This window comes from Nicotiana tabacum, chromosome 24, assembly GCF_000715075.1.
Source record: "Nicotiana tabacum cultivar K326 chromosome 24, ASM71507v2, whole genome shotgun sequence".
Classification (NCBI taxonomy): Eukaryota; Viridiplantae; Streptophyta; class Magnoliopsida; order Solanales; family Solanaceae; genus Nicotiana; species Nicotiana tabacum.
This window is the reverse complement of record NC_134103.1, coordinates 49,493,858-49,521,633: the sequence shown is the minus strand read 5'-3', so window position 1 is coordinate 49,521,633 and position 27,776 is coordinate 49,493,858. Positions and strand designations below refer to the sequence as shown.

Genomic DNA, 27,776 nt, shown 5'->3' with positions numbered 1-27,776 from the left:
CTTTATTCTTTACTGTTGATTCCCAAGTTGATAGTCATAATTCTCCTAACTACCCCAACCAAACCATCATTAAAAGGCAACTCTACATCATCATCACTCACTCCTTCCTCTTCTTCCTCTTCCTCACTTTTTTCTCCCTCATATTCTCTATCTTTAGTCCTCTTAACTACCCCAACCAAACCATCATTAGGAAGTTCTACATCATCTTCAATTACTTCTCCCTCTTCTTCCTCACTTTTTTCACTCTCATATCCCCCATCTTCTCTCAAAAGAATATTTCTTCTAGTTGGACATTCATGCATCATATGACCTCTTCTATGGCATTTGTCACATTAAATGGAACTAGAAGGTTTAGAAGATATAGAATTGAAAGCTTTACCTCCCTCTTTCTCATCAACTTTACATTTCCCTTTGTCTTCTTAAGGTCTAGAAATCAGTTCTTGTCTTGGTCATGGCTTCTTGGTGTTGGGCCGAATTCTCCATGAGCTAACTTGCTCCATTCTTTTATTTTTTTTTTTCTATTTTTACAGCCAAATCTACTAACTCATTTATAGTTATATATTGTTGTATCTCTACTACATCAACTATTTCTCTATTTAAACCATTAAGAAATCTAGCTATAGTGGCCTCTTCTTCTTCCATGCAATTAGCTTTGATCATAGCTATATCCATAGCTTTAAAGTACTCATCAACAATCATGGTTCCTTGCTTCAAGGTCTGAAGACGCAATTATAGGTCTCTTTGAAAGTAGGAAGGCACAAACCTCTTCCTCAGGACTCTTTCATCTCTGTCCAAGTAGCAATGGGCGGTTCTCTGTCTTGTTGTCTATACCTTGTAAGCTCTTTCCACCAAATAGAAGTATAATGAGAAAATTCAACAACAACAACCTTCTTACCTTCATAGTACTTCTGACAGTCAAAGATGGCCTCAACTTTCCGATCCCAATCAAGGTACAAGTTTGGGTCTCTTGTACCCTTGAAAGATGGCATCTTCATTTTTATGTTACTAATAATATCATCTTCTACTCTACATTGTTGTCCCCTCCTATCTCTTCCCACCCTATCTATATTTACATCAAGATCATCAACAAAATCATCTATAGGGTTTTCTTTATTTACAATGGATCATGTGGTACATTTCTTCTATTATGAGGCCTAGGATTATTTCGAGGTTGTACATCAGGTTGATTTCCCCTCCTAAGTGTAGCTATTGTCTCATTTTATTCAGAAATAGTATCCCTTATCTCTTGGAATTGCGAGTTCCCTCTCTCGAATTGTTGGTGCATAACTTGTAAAGTGAAACCATTTCTTGCTCAAATTTGGGCTTCCTAAAGATCCCTCTATTCGTCATCACTAGCACCTTTATGAGACATCTTTAAGAAAAAAATAGTTATCACTCAAACTTTGGCTTTTTCCCTCAATTGTTCACACCACTCTTGCCTTTTCCCCTCAATTAACCTTTGGAAAAATACCTTGTAGATTTATAATTAAACCCAACTCATATCAACGCCCTTATTAGTAAAATAAAGAATTTTGGGGCACTAAAGAAAGTGAAGAACCAATCCTAGAAAAAGTGGGATTTAACTGAAATAAGACTCGAACAAAGGAAATGATTTTTAAAACAAGATCAAAGGAGTAAAAAAATTGATTGTTCCTTATCCTTAATGATTTAGGATCCACTCTTCTTGTTTCCTTTCTTCATTTTGGAAACAAACACAAATAAAATCTGATTTCTTAAAGAGGAATAGGAATTTTCCCTTTTTTTAAAGACATTTCGTTTTTATTATGTTTTACTTTTTTTGCTCTATTGTTCAAGAAATCCCTAAGTGTCACGACCCAAATCTCAACATGTCGTGATAGTTCCTATCGCATTACTAGGCAAGCCGACAATCACAAAATAACTATGCATTTTAAATTAAGAACATGATTTAATAAGTTCAACAATGAAATTTTGATAAATAACTGATAAGAACAACTGCTACTCAACTACAACAATCCCCAAAATCCCGGTGTCACCGAGCACATGAGCTACTAAGTGTCAACACAGTCTAAATCTCTAATACAACTGTCTGAGAAATAGAACAATACAGAATAAAATTGAAAGGAAGGAGAGTCGAGGTCTACGGGTGTCATATCAGCTACCTCAAAAGCCTCCAAGCAGATAAAGCTCCAAATCTAGCAACCACTGTGCCTAGAAGTACCTAGAACTACACACGGAGTGTAGAGTGTAGTATGAATACAACCGACCCAATGTACTCAATAAGTAATCGGATTATCCTTGGGCTGAAAGAAGTGACGAGCTCATATAGGTACAGTCTAAATCCAGATAATGATAGTACAGATATAACAATGAAATGACAGTAATAACTTAGAGAAATTCCATAATCAGTTCCTACACAGTACAGAAATGTAGACATGCTTTCGAGTTCAACAATTTAAGCTCAACAATAATAAATTATGCCATGTATAGCTAGCATGAGGAATGTTTCATCTCTATGTCTACATGTCAAATACGCATGTCAAATGCAATGCAAGACGGTAATACTCCCAGGTACTCACGCTCTCAGAGTACTCAATCTGACTGTCTCAACTCCCACTTATCACACTCAATCACTCAGCACTATACAGTACATGCGCTCACTGCTGTTATGTTAGACTCCGTAGGGCGGATCCTGCCCAAGAGCTAAAATAAGCCAACATGGCATGCTGCAGCGTGTAGCCTGATCCTATAATGAGTTAATAAATCCTGATACGGCGTGCATCCCGATCCCATAAACAACTGATGTGGCATGCATCCCGATCCCATAAATGTCACTCACAATTCTGCTATCAAGCCCCAACTCAGTCATCAATCTATGCACTCTCTCGGGCTCACAAATATTATATCAATCAGCCCAAACAATGGTAACATGGTGTAACAACAAATGATAATAGAGACTGAGATATGATATGCAATGAATAAATATGACTAAGCACATAATTGCAACTTAAGCAAATAACTCAACACCAGAAATGACCTCAGTGGGTCCGAACAGAATAAGCACATAACCCTAACATGATTTCTAACATGGATAAGAGCTCAATTACTTTAACACATAGGAATTACATAGATAGAAACACGACTAGATAAATACACATTACCACTAAGTCATCCGAGCCATAATTACCATGGTGCACGCCCACACGCCTGTCACCTAGCATGTGTGTTGCCCCAACACCAACCACATAACACATATTTCAGAGATTCCTATCCTCAATTGTTACTTACCTCAAACCACGCAAATCACAACTCCAACACCCTCATGAATCGGCCTCCGAACGACTCGAATCTAGTCACAAGCAACTTAATATAATCAATACAAGCTATAGGAATTGATCCCATACGATAAAGCTAAGTTCTTTAACAAATTAAAAAAGTCAACCCCGGGCCCACGCCTTGGAACCCGACAAAATTTATAAAATCTGAACATCCATTCAATAACGAGTCCAACCATACCAAAATCATTCAATTTTGACCACAAATCAACCCTCAAACCCCCAAATCTTACTCTCTAATCCATAGTCCAAAATCCCCCAAATTCTAACATAGATTCATGAAAAATAGGTGAAATTGTCACAACCCAAACCGAAGGGCCACGACGGGCATCCGGTGCCTAACTCAACCGAGTACCAACGTAACGTATCCTTCTTATCATACTATCATGGGTAAATGAGCCGGAAAGGCCGTCATGAGATAACCAGAATTAAACATAAGAGAATACTCGACATAGGACGACCCAACATGGAATACAAACTTATACATGTGACATATGGGCCTATAAGATCGACATGATCATTTGTACACTCAAAACATAGGCCGACAATGCCATACAATCATCCATATACATGACATATGTCTATAAGCCTCTAAGAGTACATAAATGTCACAAAGTCTGGGACAAGGCCCCGCCATACACATCTATATATGTCCAAAGCATACTGACCAAATAGGCAACTCTGGAGTAAGTGGAGTGCACCAATACCTTCCGCCGAGCTAATAGCCTACTAGGAGGACTGTCAACTTATCTATCGGGACCTGCGGGCATAAAACGTAGTGTCCCCAGGAAAAAGGGATATCAGTACAAATAAAGTACCAAGTATGTAAGGCATGAAAAGCAGTGTATAAAAGACATGAAAGAAACATGGAGTAAAGAACTCAACCTGTAAGTTTGAATAGCTCTGTGAATCATGAAACTTATAATTCCATGCATATGCATAAAAATGTCATATCATGCATAGGTATATGCGTACATAACGTCATCAAGCCTCTGAGGGTATCCTATCATATCATCTCGACCTCTGTGGGCGAAATCATCAACGTATAGCAGCTGATCAGGTGGTGGTGCGTATATAACACCGTAACTTTTCCCCATACCCCATGTACATATAATATACGCGTATATAACGCCATATGGTAATGGGTCAATATACATGTACACAGAACTGCTCTGATACCACTTTTGTCACGTCCCGAGCCTGGGGGCAAGACCGGCACCCGGTGCCTCATCTATCCTTGCGTACCAACTTGCGACTCAGGAATTCTGGACATATAATGTCATACTTTGGCCAGGGACCACATTACAAGACAATTTGCGAATCAAAATATAAAACTGAATAGAGACTAACGCTGACTAAATGTCAACATAAAGCTGGGCCGGCAAGGCTGTCATAACTACTATAACTGACAAGCCAACAAAATATACGTACAGGGCCTACAAGCCCAACATACTGCACTAAATGACAGGATATGTCTACAAGACTCTACTGATGGATGTACTGTGATCGGAATAGGGCCCCGACCTACCCATAACCTATCTACATACATATACAAGATGTACATAAAACTTCTAGACCCGGCAACTCCAAAGGACGGGGAGCTTACTGATAAAGCTGAACTCGAGCAACACCTACTGAGGAGGTCTACCCTTCTGTCTGTCTGAACCTGCATGCATGAAATGCAGCACCCCCAAGAAGGGACGTCAGTACGAAATAATATACCGAGTATGTAAGGCAATATACTGAAAGCTAAAACTGAACTGATAATATAATAACTGAAAGCAACTGGGGGTCAAAGATAGATATGCTTACCTGCTGATACTGACTCAACTCTCTCAATATAGTAAGTAAAATAGTTGTCCGGCCTTATAAGGCTCGGTATATATATAACTGCTCTGCCATAGTAGGCTCGCTCATAGGCGCTCGGCCATACTAGGCTCTGTATCTCGGCCAACTGGGCTCGCTCATAGGCGCTCGGCCATAGTAGGCTTGGTATATAACTTACCATCTGATCAGAGGTTGCCCAATAGGGGCCTGCCCATCGATTATAGCTCGATGGTAATGAAAATACTGTAATACTATATATATAGATTCTTTGCTCTCATGACTGGAAAAAAGGAAATACTCAATTGGATATGAAGTACCGATAAGGAGAATACTGTAACTTACAAGACTAGGAAAATATACGTAAATTCCGGGATATGAATTTTTCTTTATGCCTCGTTATCAAACTCGTGTAATTACGAGATCATGCCAAAATGAAGAAAGGGCTTAGCCTTAACATACCTGGAGTAGGAAAAAATTCCGTATGATATTCTTGAAAAAGGTAGCACCGTACTCCCTTAGAATCAGAAAATCTTACATTGCTAATATGTAAATAATTCTCGCTGGAATTGTTGAAACATGTAGGAATCACGTTGCTTAATGTAAGATTTAGAATCTGACTTAAGTGTTTGAAAATGAAAAGATGGAAACTTATCAGTAATGGCCAACGTTCCCCACTTCTAAATGTAGTGTTATTTTGTAGGAATTTGTAAGCACTCACTTGCTAATTTGCAAAGCTCACATCTTAATTGTATTAACAATGTTGGAACGTTACTAACTTTGCCCAAGGCTACACATTTTGATTTGTATTGAAAGTGTTGGAATTGATGTGTCTTGAAATCCATACATTAGGTTGCCACCTAATCCCAAATGACCCTTAGTCATTTGTTTGGTCAACTCCTTGCTGCCATGTGGGGGTGGGGTGGGAAATGTTAATCTTTATCCACTTATTAGGTAATTAGGTAATGTCCCATTATCCTGTAATTAATCAATTACCCGCATAATTAAGAATTGTCTCAAATTACTTAAAACTCTACTCATTTTTAATATACTTTATACATCATACTAATCACGGTCATATGGTACCTTGTATGGTACTAGTCTATAAATATCGGGTATTATAGCTCGGACCGTATTTTATCCCAAATCGACAACCTTCAACGAAACTTATTTTCTTAATTCGTGGACCCTTTATCCTTCATGACTCTTACTTATCGCTCGTTATAAATAGCATAAATATGCTAACCTCAAGATAATCTCATCCCCGAGTCTATGTCAATTAACTGAAGACGAAACTTTAACGTACGAGAAACGCGAGATGTAACATCCTTCCCCCCTTAGTAACATTCGTCCTCGAATGTTTACTCTTAGATACCTTGGAAAACTTTTGCCAGAGTCTCCTCCGTATACTAGACTAAAACCACCCTTGCACGCAGCCAGATAATAGACTATATATGCCACACTTGGCCCCACACAACTGTCTATTATAATTTCGGAAAGTCAAAAATAAAAGCTTACCTGATGACCTATTGGCCTGAATAGAGCGGTGCTGAGGTATCCCATCTTGAGTCATATCTAGAGTTTGAAATAGGTGGGGGTATTTAGACTTCATTTCTTCCTCCGTTCCCCACGTCATCTCTTCCACATTCTTGCTTCTCCATAAAACCTTCACGGAGGCCACCTCCTTATTCCGAAGCTTGCGGATTTGTCGGTCTAGGATGGCAACCTGAATTTCCTCGTATGACAAGTCCTCCGTAATCTATACATCATCTGTGGGCACCACTAGGGTAGGATTGCTAATGCACTTCCGTAGCATGGATACGTGAAAAACCGGATGGATAGACTCCAATTCTGTGGGCAATTATAACTCATAAGCTACTTGGCCTACTCTCCGAATGATCCTATTAGGCCCAATATACCGTGGGCTAAGTTTGCCTTTCTTGCCAAACCTCATCACACCTTTCATAGGTGACACCTTTAAGAATACCCAGTCATTAACCTCAAACTCTAAATCTCGTCGCTGCATGTCAGAATATGACTTCTGACGACTCTGAGCTGTCAACAGTCGCTCCCGGATGAGCTTTACTTTTTCTATGCCCTGCTGAACCAGGTCTGGCCCATGTAATCCAGATTCTCCAACATCAAACCACCCTATAGGAGATCTGCACTTATGCCTATACAAAGCCTCGTACGGAGCCATTTGGATACTGGAGTGATAATTGTTATTATGCAAACTCGATAAGAGGTAGATGTTCATCCCAACTTCTTTTAAAAACGACCACACATGCTCGTAACATATCCTCGAGCGTCTGAATTGTACGCTTGACTTGTCCATCAGTTTGTGGATGAAAAGTTATGCTGAGATTCACCTGAGTTCCTAGACCTCTCTGAAATGACCTCCAAAAATGTGCTGTAAACTGGGCCCCATGGTCATATAATAGATACTGGTACTCCGTGTAGTCGCACTATCTCCTTAATATATAATTTTTCATAATCTTCTACTTTATATATAGATCTGACCTGTAGGAAATGAGCTGATTTCGTGAGCCTGTCGACTATCACCCATATGGAATCGAACTTATGATGAGAAAGAGGTAAACCCGTGATAAAGTCCATGTTTATCACCTCCCATTTCCATGTCGGGATCTCTATAGTCTGCATTAGCCCTCCGGGCTTCTGGTGCTCTATCTTCACCTGCTGGCAACTAGGGCACTGAGCGACATACTCAGCAATGTTCTTCTTCATATTGTTCCACCAATACACATCCTTAATGTCATGATACATCTTCGTCGACCCAGGATGAATGGAGTACCATGGATGATGTGCCTCTGACATAATCCTGTCTTGTAGCCCTGCTACATCTGGAACACACAAACGACCCCTGTATCTGAGAGCCCCATCTCCCTTACTTCAGTTGTGAGGGATGATTTTGCAGTATTTTGGAGTATAACTCCATCATTGCCAGGGTCTACTAACCGAACCCCCAAACAAGACAATTGATGAATCTCTCTAGTTAATTGTCTTTTTTCGGCTTCTACATGTGCTAAGCTACCCATAGATCGGCGACTTAAGGCGTCTACTACAACATTAGCTTTCCCTGGATGGTAGAGAATGTTAACATCGTAATCTTTCAATAACTCAAGCCATCGCCTCTGTCGCAAATTCAACTATTTTTGCTTAAAGATGTATTGCAGGCTTTTATGATCTGTGAATACATCAACATGAACACCATATAAATAATGCCGCTATATCTTAAGTGCATGGACAACTGCAGCTAATTCGAGGTCGTGGGTCGGATAATTCCGCTCATGATTCCTTATCCGCCTTGAAGCATACGCAATTACTTTCCCATGTTGCATCAGGACACATCCGAACATGACACTTGAGGCATCACAATACATGGCATAACCATCTGGACCCTCTGGAAGTGCTAGAACTAGCGCTGAAGTCAACCTATTTTTAAGCTCTTGGAAACTCCACTCACAAGCCTCCGTCCACTGAAACTTAGTTGCTTTCTGCGTCAACTTCGTTAATGGTGCTGAAAGAGAAGAAAACCCCTCTACGAACCTCCGGTAGTATCCTGCTAAGCCTAGAAAACTATGAATCTCTGTCGGAGTGGTAGGTCTAGGTCAGGATTTCACAGCCTCAATCTTCTGAGTGTCTACCTTTATACCTCCATCGGATACAATATGCCCCAAGAATGCTACAGACTTTAACTGGAACTCACATTTAGAAAACTTAGCATACAATTTATTATCACGGAGGGTCTGGATATTGGTTGAGTTCCCAGAAGCAAATCGATGCCAAAATCAATCTCTCGCTCTGGAGGAATACCTGGAAGTTCATCTGGGAATACATCTGCGTACTCTTTTACTACTGGAATAGACTGAAGTATATGTATCTCTGCATCCACATCTCTAACTCTCACAATATGATAAATGCACCCTTTTGCGATCATTTTCCTCGCCTTCAGATAGGAAATAAACCTACCTCTGGGTGTCACTGTATTACCTACCCACTCAAGGACTGGCTCACCCGGAAAATGAATTCTAGCTATCTTTGCTCGACAATCAACTATGGCATAGCAAGCTGCCAACCAGTCCATGCCCATGATAGCATCAAAATCCAACATCTCTAGCTCAACTAGGTCGGCTGAGGTCTGACGACCACAAACTGACACTGTACAACCTCGGTAAACCCATCTAGCGATAATCGATTCTCCGACCGGTGTAGATACCGCAAAAGGATCACTTAGTATTTCAGGCACTATACCAGACTTCCCCGAAACAAATGGGGTAATACATGATAAAGTAGATCCTGGGTCTATCAAGGCATAAGCATCGTGAGAGCAAATGGTCAACATACCTGTCACAATGTCTGGTGACGATTCCTGGTCCTGTCGACCTGCTAACGCATAGCTACGATTCTGGTTACCACCTGAACTGAAACCTCTACCTCTGCCTCGACCTCTACCAGCCGAAGATTGAGACTCGCGCCCTGAAGGATGCATAGACATAGATGATCCTATTACTGAATTTGCTGGTTGCGCCATACCCCTAGAATCTCTATTTGGGCAATCTCGCATCATATGCCCCGGACGTCCACATGTATAACAAGTATAGGAACTGGCTCGGCATTGGCCCAAGTGTCCTCTATCGCAGATGGCACACCGCGGCGGAAATGGCCATGCCTGCCCCAAACCTCGTTGTCGCTACTAACCTGACACCTGGGAGCTTTCACCTGGTCCTGACTGAGTATAGCGGTCATACCTGTAACCCTGTAGTTGAGGTGGTGGAGGTCTAGGTGGCCGTTCGAAGTACTGGGGCCTGTAACGACCCTGAGACTGCTCCTGAGACCTGGCAAATCTCGTCCTCTTACGCTGCCCTAAGTCAGTCCTCTCCGTACCCTACTGCCGACGCCTACCCCTTTCTATATTTTGGGCAAATGCCTGAATCTGGGAGATATCCATACTATCCTGTAATGCAACGGTGGTACATGCCTCGGTCAACTCTGGGGCCAACATAAACTTGTGGATTCTATCCCGCATAGTAGCAACTATGGATGGTGCATATCTGGCCAATGAGTCAAAATGGAGACTATACTCTCGAATGCTCATATTGCTCTGCTTGAGGGTTAGAAACTGATCGACTCGAGCCTGTCGGATCTCTCGCGGTAAGTACTGGTCAAGGAAGGCATCTGAAAAATTCTCCCAAATAGTAGGAGGTGCATCACGTCCCCTGGATCTTTCCCATCCCTCGTACCAAAGGATGGCTATGTCTCGGAGTCGTAAAGCTGCTAGCTCAACTGCCTTTTTCTCCGTGGCATGCTTAACCCGAAAGATCCTGTGAAGCTGATCTATGAAATCCTGCGGGTCCTCCCTCTGATCTGTCCCCGTGAACTCTGGGGGACTCAAAGCAATAAACTCTCGAACCCTTGAACTCCCAGATCCCTAAGAAGGTCCTGCACTAACGGATGCCCTAGCCTGTTGCTGGGTAGCTACCAACTGTGCCAACAAATGCACTGCACTCCTCAAGTCCTGATCTGATGGAAGCGGAGGGGGAACTGGATATGCGATCTCCCTAGGAATCTCCTCAGGTGGCGGAGGAGCCGGTAATGGCTGAGTAGGGGTCTCTCCCTGGGCCTCTGATTGGGCCCCATCTATTGGGGGTACCCTGCTAGTCCCCTCACCTACTGCAATTTCTCTTCTCTGGTTAGCCGTAGTCTTCCTAGTTACCGTCATTTGTGCATGCAAACGACAACACGTAAGTTTAACTCAAATTTCCTATAACTCAGTTCTACAACACGATTTAGATTTGAAAGAAGGGTAACCAACTCCTAAATGCCCTGTAGTCCCCTGCTTATATAATGTGGTGCACCACACATCTATAAACAAGACCCTACTAGACACGGCTTCTAGACTTACTAGGACAGAACTGCTCTGATACCACTTTTGTCACGCCCCAAGCCTGGGGGCGAGACCGACACCCGGTGCCTCATCTATCCTTGCGTACCAACTTGCGACTCAGAAATTCTGGACATATAATGTCATACTTTGACCAGGAGCCACATTGCAAGACAATTTGCGAAGCAAAATATAAAACTGAATAGAGACTAACGGTGACTAAATGTCAACATAAAGTTGGCTCGGCAAGGCCGTCATAACTACTATAACTGACAAGCCAACAAAGTATACGTACAGGGCCTACAAGCCCAACATACTGCACTAACTGATAGAATATGTCTATAAGCATATACTGATGGATGTACTGTGATCGGAACAGGGCCCCGACCTACCCATAACCTATCTACATACATACACGAGATGTACACAAAACTTCTAGAGCCGGCAACTCTGAAGGACGAGGAGCTTACCGATAAAGATGAACTCGGGCAATACCTACTGAGGAGGTCTACCCGTCTATCTGTTTGAACCTGCACGCATGAAATGCAGTGCCCCCAGGAAGGGACGTCAGTACAAAATAGTGTACCAGGTATGTAAGGCAATAAACTGAAAGCTAAAACAGAACTGATATTATAATAACTGAAAGCAACTGGGGGTCAAAGATAATCTGAAGATATGCTCACTTGCTGATACTGACTCTATTATAGTAAGTAAAATTATTGTCAATATATATATATATATATATATATATATATATATATATATATATATATATATATATATATATATATATATATATATATATATATATATATATATATATATATATATATATATATATAAACTGCTCTGTCATAGTAGACTCGCTCATAGGCGCTCGTCCATACTAGGCTCTGTATCTCAGCCAACTAGGCTCGCTCATAGGCGTTCGACCACAGTAGGCTCGGTATATAACTTACCATCTGATCAGAGGTTGTCCAATAGGGGCCTGCCCATCGATTATAGCTCGATGGTAATGAAAATACTGTAATACTGTATATATAGATTCTATATATATATTCTCTTTTCTCTTGACTTGAAAAAAGTAAATACTCAATTGGATATGAAGTCCCAATAAGGAGAATACTTAACTTACAAGACTAGGAAAATATACGTACATTCCGGGATATGAATTTTTCTTTATGCCTCGTTATCAAACTCGTGTAATTACGAGATCATGCCAAAATGAAGAAAGGGCTTATCCTTAACATACCTGGAGTAGGGAAAAATTCCGTATGATATTATTGGAAAAGGTAGTACCGTATTCCCTTAGAATCGTAAAATCTTACGTTGCTAATATGTAAATAATTCTAGCTGGAATTGTTGAAACTTGTAGGAATCACGTTGTTTAATGTAAGATTTAGAATCTGACTTAAGTGTTTGAAAATGAAAAGTTGGAAACTTATCAGTAATGGCCAACGTTCCCTGTAGTGTTATTTTGTAGGAATTTGTAAGCACTCACTTGCTAATGTGCAAAGCTCATATCTTAATTGTATTGACAATGTTGGAACGTTACTAACTTTGCCCAAGGCTACACATTTTGATTTGTATTGAAAGTGTTGGAGTTAATGTGTCTTGAAATCCATACATTAAGTTGCCACCTAATCCCAAATGACACTTAGTCATTTGTTTGGTCAGTTCCTTGCTGCCACGTGGGGGTGGGGTGGAAAATGTTAATCTTTATCCATTTATTAGGTAATTAGGTAATGTCCCGTTATCCGGTAATTAACCAATTACCCGCATAATTAAGAATTATCTCAAATTACTTAAAATTCTACTCATTTTTAATATACTTTATACATCATACTAATCACGATCATATGGTACCTTGTATGGTACTAGTCCATAAATATCGAGTATTATAGCTCGGACCGTATTTTATCCCAAATCGACAACCTTCAACGAAACTCATTTTCTTAATTCGTGTACCCTTTATCCTTCATGGCACTTACTTATCGCTCGTTATAAATAGCATAAATATGCTAATCTCAAGATAATCTCATCCCCGAGTCTATGTCAATTAACTGAAGACGAAACTTTAACGTACGAGAAACGCGAGATTTAACAGAAGCAAAGTCAGTAAGATCTCTCGTGATGTCTAAAGATCAATTTGCCTTCGATTAATATCACAAAATAAAATTTATCACTTATGTATTTTCTGAGACCCATGACCAAACGATATAATAATAGGACATATGGGGAATCAAGAACATAGGCAACCCTAGTACTTCTAAGAATAGAGCCATTTGTGAAATTTGTGTGTTTGCTCGTTTCGTTGTATCATATAGATCATGCCAAAAGAAAAGAAGGGATAGCCTTAACATACCTTATGGAAATCTGTCTAATAACAATGCTAAACTCAGCTCATTGCACCTTAATCTACAACAACGATAGTGAAGCTATTGTCAAGTTACGAATGACTCTCTCATTAATATAACGAAAGTAACTTAATCTATAATAAAAAACGGACAGCATTTTCCCTGATTTTACTGCTCCCTCAAGCCTACTATAAGTGAGACAACAACACAATACAATCAGCAACTCAAAAAAAAACTAACTACAATTCGGGGCCTTTAATACAACAAAAACCCCAAATATACCATAACACACCCAATCAACAAGTTATCAAGTAGCCTGAAACTGCAACGATGAGCGACCAACCCACTAACCTACCATATGTGGCATTTCTCCACGCCCTTTTATCCTCCCAAATTCCATAAATCAGAAGCACAAGAGTCCAACACGAGTGGACTACAAAACAGTCCACTAAAAGTGGAATAAATCAAACTCACGACTTCCGATCACCGTCCCATGAGTTCTAACTATTAGGAAACGAATTTATCAACCTTCCTTGATATTTAAAAGCTTATAAACAGAAAGTAGGCATTTTATTAACTATGAAGTACCTTCCAAAACTCAAACTACAAAGAAAAAGAGAGACGGTATAACGGTACTTACGTCATAGAGATCGTTCTAATGTTATTGCTTCTTGATTTCGTACCCGAGATGTTAATTTTCTTTGAAACCCTTGTAGATAGCTTAAGAATAGGTTTATGGGGGTTCTCTGTTCGTGTTCTATGAAAAATGAAGAGAAATACTGACTTAAAACCTATATATATCAACTTTTGAAATGTCAAAGCGGTGCTAGCTTGGCTCCCTAGTATTGGTCCTTATTCAGACGCTCATATCTTTTTATCCGAATGTCGTATGAATGAATGGTTAAGAGTGTTGGAAACTACATTCCAAGACCTTAAATGTTGTATATAATATGTCCCAAAAAGACCTCATATAGCACACGAAATGTATTGTCAAAATGCTTCGTTACAAGGCAAGTCCTTAGTCCGTTTTTCCGCAACTTAAATTCGATTTTTCCCAAACTTTATATTTTATATCAAAACATCATATATAGTCATATTATGACTTTAAACTCATTTAAATCATGATTAACATGTCTCATATTTATTATACATCACCTTGGGATGCACAAGGTGCAACAAATTCCAAGTATATTTGGAGAAAATCGCAGCTACAATTGACCTAATTTTCATCACATTTATGAATGTAACTTGTGATGACCTTTGTCAACTTTTGTTCCACAAATCTCTTAACATAAAAACGTAATACACGACTATCATACGACTAAAATAACTCATAACATAACATCCTTATCATGTTAAGTACCCTATTATTATCCCAAGAGTATATGTTATAATATTCCCAACTTGTCGACTTTTGACGAAACTTATTTTCTTCAGTTTGATTAGCTTCTAAGTCTTTCAACCCTCTTGGTACTTGTTATCCATGATCTTAAAGATTTGTAACCTCCAAGGTAACATGATTAACTTACCTTATGTACTTTAAAAAATGATCTCATTTATGAGCTTATATCAATTGTCTTACGACGTACTCTTATGTACGAAAACATGGGGTGTAACATCCCTTCCCCCTTTGGAACATTCGTCCTCGAATGTTGACTGATGTGCTTATCAGTCTCATAACTTATAGCTCTTGCGAATACTTTAATATTGTCCTCGCCATCTAGGTAATTGTTCTGTGAATAAATTCAAAGGCCAGTGCATTCGCCCCTTTAGGCCTCTTTCTCACACCATGACTTCTAGTCGGAATCCTTTCAATCTCGTAACTATTGCTACCTTCTATCATGCGGCATGTACGACTCTTACCTTGAAAGTGCACCTATGTGACTCTTCTCTCCTTTTTCCTCCAGCTGTTATCCAATCTCTAGGCTTCGCTTTGTGAACATATACAGAACTATGACAAGGTGTCCCTCGGGGCATCTATAGGTGTACTGAAGTTCTTCTCTCGCTAGCTAGTCGAACTTACGACCATTGCTATATCTTGTTTCGTAGCCTCGGTTATCTATGCTTATGGCTTTATTACATCTATGTAGGTTATACTATACCATAACACTTACTTTGGTTTATTATTATTGAGGTCTGCTACCCAACTCCAGGTTACTCTCTCGTTGCTTATCATGTATGTATAAATCTAAGTCCTTTAGCACCCTGTAACTGATCAAAACTCTACTCAACTACGCAAATCAATTTTGGAGAAGTACCTAGCGCCCTGTAACTGATCAAACAAATCATCAAATGTTCGGCGATACTTATTTTTGATTGTAACCTTGTTTAAGTTATAATAAGCTAAATCTTGGTTTCTAGCATTTAATTTCACATTCTTAGTAGTCTAGAAGTCAAGTAAGACATGAAACAAGAAGGTGACATAATTCCACAAGGCAGATGCATATACGCTCGTCACCTCATATATACATCACCCCTGCATGTAGCAAACAATAGAAATTAGTAGGAAAAATTCCCCCAACAAAGTTAGGCAAGACACTTACATCAAACAAACCCAATCGACACACTAGAAGTGCCATCCCACTCAAATCATCCTCCGAATGGCTCGAAACTAGCCAAAAGCAACTCAAAATCTTCAAATACTTCCATAGGAAGCAAACCCAATCGATAAAGTCGAATCATTTTACTCAAAGTCAACCAAAAATTCAAACCCAGGCCCGCACCTCAAAACCCGACAAAACTCACAAAAGCGACAACCCATTCAATTATGAGTCCAACCATACTTATTTCACTCAATTACGACTCCGAATCGGTGTTCAAAACTCAAAAAATCACTTTAGGAAAGTTTAGACAAACCCCCCAATTTCACTTTTAAGATCATCGATCAAATGCCAAAAATAAAGATGGAATCACGGAATATAATTAAAACCGAGTAGAAAATACTTACCCCAATCCATGTTGTGAAAATCGCCTTCAAAATCGCCCAAATCTGAGCTCCCCAACTCAAAATGTGATGAAATAATTCAAATTCCGAAATATAGTACTTTATAATCACTGGGCAGCAATACACATCGCGATCGCGGGACATCCTTCGCGATCGCGAAGATCAAATGCTAGTGCGATCAAAATAGTCAACACGTTTGTGATACTGGCCACGCGTACGCGATGACCACAGATGCTAAGGCTTCACGAGTTATAACTGACTTGTGCGAATGCGATGAAGAATTCTCCAGCTCCCGCTCAACCCTACGCGTCCGCGATACTTCATGCGCGAATGTGAACTGTAACCAATCCAACTATCCGCGATCGCGCAACATCTATCGCGTCCACGATGAACAAATCCACCAGCATACCAAATTACTCTTCGTGATTGCGGCTAGACCTTCGCAATCGCGAAGAACACTAGGGGCATCAGATAATAGCAGAAACCATCAATGCATGAAAACTCCAAAATGGTTCAAAATCAACACGAAACACACCCGAGCCCCTCGCGACCCCGTCCAAACATACCAACAAGTCCTATAACATAACAGGACTTACTCAAGGCCTCAAATCATACATAACAACATCAAAATCACAAATCGCACATCAAATTAAACTTAATGAATGTTTGATCCTTAGACTTCCAAATCTCGTGTCGAACCATATCAAATCGACTCGGAATGACATCAAATTTTGCACTCAAGTTCCAAATGACATAACGAAGCTATTCCAACTCCCGAAACCAAAATTCGATCCTGATATCATTAAAGTCAACTTCCGATCAAACTTATGAACATTCCAAAACTCCAAATTTCCAACTTTCGCCAATTAATGCCAAAACCTTCAAGAAACATCCAAATGCAAATATGGGCATACGTCCAAGTCCAAAATCAACATTTTTACCTAACAAAACCATTAAAAGTCCGATCCGAGGTTAAAGCTTTCCAATTGAGAATCATTGTTCCAAATCATCTCCGGATCACCTGAAAACAAAAACTTACGATTCACACAAGTCATAATACATCATATGAAGCTACTCAAGACTTCAAACAGCTGAATGGAATACAAATACTAGCCATAGGAAGCAATTTCGAATAATAAAGTTTCAATCTTTAAAGAAAATCAAAAGGTTAACTCAAATAGTTAACCCCGAGCCCGCACCTCGGAACCTGACCAAATTTACAAAATCCAAACATATGTTCCGATACGACTCCAACCATACTAACATTATCCAATTTCGACCTCAAATCAACCTTCAAATCCTCAATTTATGGTTCATGAATGTTTTTACAAAAATCCCTAATTTCTCAAACTTAAATCACTAATTAAATAATAAAAATAATGATGGAATCATGAATAATAATCAAATTCGAGTCAAAAACACTTACCCCAATCCAATCCTTGAAAACAACCTCCAAAATCGCCTAAACCGAGCTCTCTAACTCAAAAAGTGGAAAATGGAATTAAACCCTCGATTCCACCCTTTTTAACCCAGTTATTCCATACCTGCAGACCAACAGCCTCTTCTGCGGCTCCGTATCTGCGGAAAATCATCGCAGATGCGGCTTCTCATGAAACCCAGGAGAATCGCTTATGCTGACAAATATGTGTACCTGTGCGTCCGCTTATGCGAAGAATCCACCGCACCTACGGTCCCCCGCCAAAGTCCAAATTCCGCATCTGTGGGGCCCTGCCCGCTTCTGCAGTTGTGCATCGCGCTCCAATATCCTCACCAATGGAGCGAGTCCACCAAGACCAAAACTGCTTCTCCGGCCAAGTAGCCTCTTCTATGGTGCCACACCTGCGACCCCAATTGCGCAGGTGCGAATGCACCTTACTTCAGCATTCTCAGCATTTCCTTCTAAGTGCACTAATGTCTGAATTCAACCCGAATTACACTCGGGGCCCCCGGGACTCCGCCCGAACATACCATCAAGTCCCAAGACATAACACGAACCTACTCGAGGCCTTAAATCACATCAAACAACATCAAATCTATGAATCACAACCCAATTCAAGCCTATTGATTCAATAAATATTCAACTTCTAAAACTAATGCAGAATCATATCAAACCAACTCCGAATGAGCTCACGATTTGCATGCAAGTCCCAAATGATGCAACGAACCTTTACCAACTCCCATAATCACAATCTGATCCCGATATCAATAAAGTCAACCCTCGTCAAATCTATCAACCTTCTAAACCTTAAACTACCTAACTTTTGCCGAAAGGTACCAAATCAATCTACTTACCTCTAAATCAACATCTAGACATACGCCTAAGTCCTAAATCACCATACAAAGCTATTGGAACCATAAAAACTCCATTCTGGAGTCGTCTACAGAAAATTCAAACTCTGGTCAACTCTTCCAACTTAAGCTTTAAACCTTGGGACTAAGTGTCCCAATTCACCTCGAAACCTCCCCGAAACTAACCGAACCACCCCGGTAAGTCACATATCCATAAATAAATATAGAAAAAATAATAAATAGGGAAGAATGGCTACAATACTCAAAATTACCGGTCGGATCATTACAATGTGTTATGCCACATGTGTTTATAAGAAATTCAACTGAGTTACAATGCGAGGTCATGGTAACTGAGAAAGAAAAGTCATTGTGAGTTCTTGAGTTATATGATTGTGGCTTAAAGCCAAGTGGGGGGAATCAGCGATTGGGGCACCTGGTTATGTGTTGTTGTAGTTCGGGACTTCGGAACGCTTGTGGAGTAGTCATAGTTTGAGGAGGATGACTTCAGGATTGATTCGGGCAAGGAATTTGCTAGATGTATATTATATTTTACCTGGTTGCTATATATAGGTTGTGGAATGGCTCAGGTTGGATAGTCCTTGGTGGATGTAGTGTGTAAAGGGAAAAGATTTGCTCGGTTGTTCTTTTGGAGTATTCATGTTCTATCGGAGCATTGGTCCTTCAGCATGATTGGCTATGTGTTCGGGACTGGGTCAGAGTGGGTGACTTTTGCGGATGGTTCTAGTGAGTTCAAGGTTCAAGATGTGGTACCTAAGGATTTTTAGATTCGTTGTTTGGCTGAGGAGTTGAGATTGATGTTGGATTGTGGAAGAGACTTGGGTTATTTCTGTAACATTAACGATTCTGTAAGGAAGTATTTGAGAATTAGAAGGAACAATTTTAGATTCATAGAAGATCTCTTCAAAGTAGGCATTTCAGTTTGAGGTACTATTATGCGTATAAGAGGGGATAAAGTGGATTACGAGTCTTAGTGCGACGAGATTTCATGTTGGGATCACTTGGGATGAGTTTTGATTGAGGTCCATAGTGTACTGGGAAAGAGAAGTGTTGCTGTGAATGAGGCTTATGAGTAATCTTAAGAAGTTGGGTCTGTTTAGCAATGGCTTAGATCAGCATGGTAATAAAGATTATCAGTTCCTTTGGTGTAATAGGGCTTTACAGATATTTTGTGGCAATACCTTTCGGGTTTGGTAGTCTGTGTGACATGTTTGATTTAAAGGGATTCAGTTCTGATGGCTTGGTCCTGTATAAATGGATTCCGAAGAGTTTGTGATGATTTTGACCACGGTGGTTGGTGACTTATACAGGCATGGGAAGTTATGGCGTGTTATGATTTTCTCCTGAACTAAGTTAAGTGGGAGATTTTTGGCCGATGGGGTGTGTATCCTATTCGTGATTCAGAGTTAATAACGGGATTCTCATATTTTTGTGTTGTGGTATGATAGATGCAATGAGCCGTAGGAGATTGAGATTGAATGGACAAGGTTGCGGTTCAGTTTTGGAAGGAATGTCATGAGTTCTAGACAGCATGAGAGAATTTAGATGTCAAAGAGAATTCTAGCAGTATATTGCATCGCCTGGGTAAAGTGTGCATTGTGGGAGGCGCATAATGTTTTCATTTGCGGATGTTGGGCTAGTATTACGGAGATCGTGTGGTTGGTAACCATAGATGGTTAGATTTTTTTTACTTTATGCGGAAGGTTTATGGGAGTATTTCTCATGAGGAGATTGTGTATGCATGATGTATCAGTCATTTAAGTAGGAGAGATAGAGATCATGTATGGAGTTTTTTGCATTCTCGAGGTTAAGCGATTTAATATTTGTGGAGGCAGATTATTTCATTGGTTGCAGGCTAGGAAAGTGTATTAAGGGCTAGAGACTTATTGTATGTGTCATTGATGAGGTCACTATGGATTTTGGAAGGTTATTGTCACGACCCAATTTCTCCTATAAGTCGTGGTGGCACCTAACGTCGCCGCTAGGCAAGCCAACGGTGAACTAACCATGTGATTACTCTTTTAATATGTTTCCAAGTAATTAAATTCCATTTATTAAGAGATGAAGGAGTAGAAAATTTTATAAAATAAAACGAAGGCAACTGAGTGGGCAAATATAGTGACATAAATACTCCAAAACCATAAAGTCTACTAGTATGTGTGCCAAGATCTGGTATCACAAGTGTATGAGCAACTAGTAGAATATACAAAACTCTAACTAGTGTCTGAAATAAAGTAGATAGAAAATGGATACAAAAAGGAGACTCCATGTGCTGCAGAACGGCTTAGGAAGCAGCTCACCACTATGTCTCGGGGTAACGGGGGTGCGCGCCGGTATGACTGCCAGGTGCACCTGCCTCAGATTCTGCATGGTTAGTGTAGAAGTATAGCATAAGTACATAACAACATGTACCTAGTAAGTATCTAGTCTAACCTCGAAGAAATAGTGACGAGGGGCCGACTTCAACACTTACTATGGACTAACAATAAAATACAGAAATTCTAAATAAGCATGGGTTATATAAATAATAATAATAATAACTCAATAACAAGCAGTAAATACATGATTCTTTCACTAATCATAAATTTCAGGTCAAATTCTGTCATTAATAATTATAACCTCTCAAGCCATAAAATAATATCAAGTATAATTAGGCTCCAAGTATTATTATGCACGATTTATGCCGAGGTCGTACGGCCCAATCCAGAATAATGTGTACACTTTCGAGGGTCAAGCGACACAAACCATAGGTGCATATTTTCTATTGTCGAGGCGTTCGGCCCACTCCACATGAAAAGAGGATACTTTATGAACATCTGAATTAAAAGCTATTACAAGGCTAATACGCAAAGAAGCAAAATTTCTATTAACGGTCAAGTAACCCGCCAAAACTTAAGTAAGTGAAAATCGGCCTCTTACAATTTCTTTAACAAGTTCCAATATAATTTAGGCACTTTAATTAACAAGTAGGGTGCAAACATCACAAGTATTTCATGATTTGGGTCTTAAACAATGTCACAACCCAAACTGATGGGCCGCGACGGGCACCCGGTACCTTACTCAATCGAGTACCAACATAACGTATCTTTCGTATCATTCTATCATAGATAAATGAACCGAAGTAAATCATGGGGGAATAAAAACTTATACATATGACATATGGGCCTATAAGACCAAAATAACCACTCATATACTGAACATAGGCCAACAATGATAACGACAAGGTCGGGAATCCAAACTAGAGTAAGAATTTGAAAAGCAAATGCGGAAGCAATAACAATAAGGAATTGAACAACTAGAACTAAAGGGCAGAAAATAAAGGATATGGGAAAATTCAAGGAAAGAATTCCAAGAACTTCCAAGAACGCAAGTTCTATAGCCTTGACAAGATCAAAGCAACAACGTCTTGATTTATTGAAGAAATCAAACGCCTTTACTTAAAAGCAAATCAAAATAATAGATTCGGATCTTGACCGCTTTACGAGTAACTTGAGACAACAATTAATAACTAGTATTAATCGCCTTCTAAGAATACCACAAAGAAATCAAAGATATCACAATAGAGAAGTAATCTTACTACCTTGAACTATGAACTAGTAAAGGTTAAAAGATAAATCTCAAAGCACAAGTAACAAAGGTTCAAAAGAACTCTCAAAGTATGATATACTTAATCAATAATGAAGTGTCTCAATGAATGAGAAGAACTCCTTATTTATAGGAGTACTAAGGCTTAAAAAGTCATTACAATTAGGTAGGGGGCTGCTAAGGGGTAACAAAGTCATCAAAATTAGGTAGGGTGGTTGCTAAGAAATAAGAAAAGTCACAAAATTAGGTAGGGGGCGGCCAAATCCCTTTGGGGCAGATTTGGGCCTTAAAACTACTAGTTTGGATCATTGGTTTGGACTCCAATTGGGCTCCATTTCAAACACCCCCATTTGGACCTCTTTTAAGCTCATTTTAAGCCCCTTTGGTGGATTTCAAGGGCTGATTTGGTGGTCCAATCTTCCTCCTCTTGGACTTCAATTTGGATCACCAAATAATTGTAAAACTTGGATAATTCATCTACTTTGGGCTTGAGCTCTTCCTCTACAATGAAAAGCTTCTTTATTTGCCATTGAAGTCCAGCAACCTTAGAGTGCAACTCTTTAGCTTGAGATCTTGTAAATGGCCTTGGAACTTCCAAAACTCTATCCTTGTCCTTGATGCTATCATTCCCCTCTTCTTGAAAAGAATTTGTCCCCGAATTCGATCCTACATCAAACAAAGACAAGTCAGCAACATTGAATGCAGCACTTACTTGGAACTCACCAGGTAGGTCTAGCTTGTAAGCATTGTCTCCAATCCTTTCAAGGACTTGAAATGGGCCATCTCCTTTAGGGTGCAACTTTGACTTCCTTTTGGAGGGAAATCTCTCCTTTCTAAAGTGAACCCAAACTAAATCTCCAGGTTTAAAAATTACTTATTTTCGACCCTTATTCTTTCTCAAGGCAGTTTGCTCATTTTTCTTCTCAATTGCAAGCCTTGTTTGTTCATGAATTTTTTTCATCATCTCAGCCTTTGTCCTACCATCAAGATTAACAATATCATTAGCAGGTAATGGTAATAAATCAAGGGGAGTGAAGGGATTAAAACCATAAACAACCTCAAAAGGAGACATACCTGTAGAAGAATGGATTGTTCTATTGTAAGCAAATTCAATCATAGGTAAGTGAGCCTCCCAAGAAGTTAATTTACCTTTCAAAACAACCCTCAACATGTTTCCTAAGGTTCTATTAACTACTTTAGTTTGTCCATCAGTTTGTGGGTGACAAGAAGTAGAAAACAATAATTTAGTACCTAACTTCCCCCAAAATACACGCCAAAGTGGCTCAAAAACTTAGCATCCCTATCACTAACAATAGTTCTAGGTATACCATTTAATTTGACAACTTCTTTTACAAAAAGATCAGCAACATGTGAAGCATCATTAGTATTTAAACAAGGAATAAAATGAGCCATTTTGGAGAACCTATCTACCACAACATATATACTATCCTTACCATACCTTGTTCTAGGCAAACCTAACACAAAATCCATAGAAATATCAATCCAAGGTGAAGTAGGAACAGGTAGTGGCGTGTAAAGACCATGTGGTAACACTTTAGATTTAGCTTGTTTACATTCCAAACACTGTGCACACATTCTTTCAACATTTTTTCTCATTCCAGGCCAAAAAGAATTTTCAGCAAGTATGTCTAGCGTCTTTGGGACTCCAAAGTGACCCATAAGCCCTCCACAATGTGCTTCCCTTACAAATACTTCACGTAAAGAGCAATTAGGGATACACAACTTATTTTTCTTAAAGAGAAACCCATCTTGCAGGTTAAACCTCTCAAAAGGACCCAACTTACAATCTGCAAAAATCTTGCCAAAATCAACATCATTAGCATAAAGTCCCTTGATTTGATCAAAACCCATCAATTTAGAAGTCAGGGTAGAAACTAAGGCATACCTTCTTGAAAGTGCATCCGCAACAACATTCTCTTTCCCTTGTTTGTAAGAAATTATATAAGGAAAAGTTTCAATGAATTCAACCCACTTAGCATGCCTTCTACTAAGCTTACCTTGACTCTTCAAGTATTTCAAGGATTCATGGTCAGTTTTAATGACAAACTCTCTTGGCCACAAGTAATGTTGCCATGTGGCTAAAGCCCTTACCAAAGCATATAGCTCTTTGTCATAAGTGGAATAGTTCAATGTGGATCCACTCAACTTCTCACTAAAGTAGGCAATAGGTTTAGAATCTTGCATCAAAACAGCACCTATTCCTTTGCTAGAAGCATCACATTCAATTTCAAAAGATTTAGAAAAATCAGGCAATTGTAACAATGGAGCAGAACATAACTTTTCTTTCAACAAGTTAAAAGCATCATCTTGTTCTTTTCCCCATGTAAAAATCTTATCCTTTTTAATAACTTCAGTTAAAGGAGAAGCAATGGTGCTAAAGTCTCTCACAAACCTCCTATAAAAACTAGCAAGTCCATGAAAACTCCTAACTTCAGTTACACTCTTAGGTTTTGGCCATTCTTTTATTGCTTTAATTTTCTCTTCATCGACCTCAACACCTTTAGAACTAACCGCAAAACCCAAGAAAATCACACGATCCACACAAAAAGTACACTTTTTAAGATTAGCAAATAAGAGTTGCTTTCTAAGAACTTCAAAAACTTGTTTTAGGTGTTCTACATGCTCTTCTAAAGTATTAGAAAAGATCAAGATATCATCGAAGTACACCACAATAAATTTTCCATGAAAATCCTTAAAGATATGATTCATTAATCTCATGAAAGTGTTAGGTGCATTAGTCAAGCCAAAAGGCATAACTAACCACTCATAAAGCCCATATTTGGTCTTAAAAGCAGTTTTCCATTCATCTTCAGGATTCATTCGAATCTGATGGTAACCACTTTTTAGATCAATTTTAGAAAAGATTTTGGATCCATGTAATTGATCCAACATGTCATCAAGACAAGGAATATGATGGCGATACTTTACCGTTATCTTGTTGATTGCTCTATAATCCACGCACATCCTCCAAGTTCCATCCTTTTTGGGTACCAATAGGACGGGAACAGAGCAAGGGCTCATGCTCTCTCTCACAAAGCCTTTCTCAAGCAGCTCCTCAACTTGCCTTTGAAGGTCTTTTGTCTCTTCTGGATTACTCCTATAAGCAGGCCTATTTGGGATTTGTGATCCAGGCACGAAATCAATTTGATGCTCAATGCCACGTAAAGGTGGCAATCCATTAGGAATATCTTCAGGAAAGACATCTTCAAAATCCTGCAAAAGAGAAGAAATACTACTTGGCAAAGAAGAAGTTAGTAACTCAGAATTAATCAAAACTTCTTTGTAAGTAAGTAGTATTATGGGCAACCCCTCTTTTCTTGCATTTAAACACTCTTTGGCTTTTATATAAAAACTCTCTTTTATTATTTCCTTAGCCTCTTTCCTCTCACCAAGACTTTCTATTTTTTTTTATTCAAGCCTCTTTTTATCTCTTCTCTCAAATTGTTGCCCTCTCTCTCTTTCTCTTGGCCATCTCTCTTTTTTTCCAACTCTTGGCCTCCTTTCTTTTCTTTTTCCTCAAGCTCACTTTTAATTCCTCCCCTTGATTTTCCCATTGTTTCCCTTAATCTCTTTTGATCTTCAAACACTTGAAAAGGAGATAAAGGTGCAAGAGTAAATTTTCGGCCATTTAGCTCAAGAGAATATCTATTTTTCTTTCCATCATGAAAAACATTCCTATCATACTGCCAAGGACGACCCAGTAAGATATGACAAGCTTGCATAGGGACTATGTCACAAAGAATATCATCCTCATATCTACCAACATTGAATAAAATCATGCATTGTTTGTTTACTTTTAGTTCACCACTATCATTTAACCATTGGAGTCTATAGGGAGTAGGGTGTTTCATGCATGCAAGTCCTAATTTTTCCACAAAGTATGAACTCACCACATTAGCACAACTACCACTATCAATGATCATAGAACAAGTTTTCCCCTTTATCCCACACCTAGTATGGAATATATTCTCCCTTTGTTCTTCACTATTGCTTCCCAAATTGATAGTCATAATCCTCCTAACTACCCCAATCATGCCATCATTAGGTAGTTCTATATCATCATCATTACTCATATCTCCCTCTTCTTCTCCCTCACTTTTTTCACTCTCATATCCTCCATCTTCTCTAAGAATGATGTTTCTTCTACTTGGACATTCATGCATCATATGTCCCCTTCCTTTACATTTATGACACTGAATAGAACTGGAAGGTGTAAAAGGTTTAGGGTTAAAGGTTTTACCTCCCTGTTTGTTCTCAAATTTACCTTTATCCTTGTCTTCTTGAGGTCTAGAAGAACTCTTCATCTCTTGATTCGACCATGGCTTCTTGGAGATGGTGTTTGACCGACCTTTCCATGAGCTAGCTTGCTTTCTTTTATTTTGATTTTCTACCTTTACAGACAAATCAACTAACTCATCTATTGTTACATATTGTTGTAATTCTACTACATCAACTATTTCCTTATTTAAACCATTTAAAAACCTAGCCATTGTAGCCTCTTCTTCCTCCATACAATTAGCTTAGATCATAGCCATATCCATAGCCTTAAAGTACTCATCCACAGACATGGACCCTTGCTTCAATGTTTGAAGGCGTTGTTGTAGCTCTCTTTGAAAGTGTGATGGTATGAATCTCTTTCTCATCAGCCTCTTCATCTTAGCCCAAGTAGCAATTGGTGCTTGTCCTTCTTGTAATCTGTCCCTACTAAGCTTTTTTCACCAAATAGCAGCATAGTCAGAAAACTCAACAATAGCAAGTTTAACCTTCTTACCCTCAGAGTAGTTGTGGCAGTCAAATATGGCTTCAACCTTTCTCTCCCAATCAAGGTACAAGTCTGGATCCCTTGTTCCCTTGAAAGATGGCATCTTCATCTTTATACTACTTATATTATCATCTTCTACTCTACCTCTTTGTCCCCTCCTATCTCTTCCCACCCTATCAAAATCGATATCATTAAAATCATCTATTGGGTTTTCTTGATTTACAATGGGAGCAAGGGGTACATTTCTCCTAGCTTGGGGCCTAACATTATTTTCCCTTCTAAGTTCAGCTATTGTATCATTTTGCTCAGCAATGGTGTCCCTCATCTCTTGGAGTTGCAAATTCCACCTTTCAAATTGTTGATGCATAGCTTGCAAGGTAAAATCATTTCTTGCTTTGATTTCGGCTTCTTGGAGAACTCTTCGTTCATCATCACTACCTGTATGTGACATCTTAAATAATTAAACTATATAAAAAAATTGATTTTTTCCTTAATTGTTCTCACACACACTTTGCCTTTTTTTTTTCTCTCTCGAAATAACCTTTGAACGAAATACTTTGTAGATTTATAGTTAAACCCAACTCGTATAAAATTTTTAGTAGTAAAATATAGATTTTTGGGGAACAAATAAAAGAAGAACCAAATCCTAGAACTATTAGGCTCGGTTGAAACAAGACACGAACAAAAAGGAAATGATTATATATATTTAGATTAGAAAGAGTAAGAAAATTAAATTTTTCTCTTATCTTTGAAATCTGGG

The 27,776-nt window shown here is 39.1% G+C and overlaps 1 pseudogene; it reads right to left on the bottom strand.

The window, feature by feature from the left end:
• Nucleotides 1–2: 2 nt before the first annotated feature.
• On the bottom strand, nucleotides 3–27,776 carry LOC142178138 (uncharacterized; annotated as a pseudogene).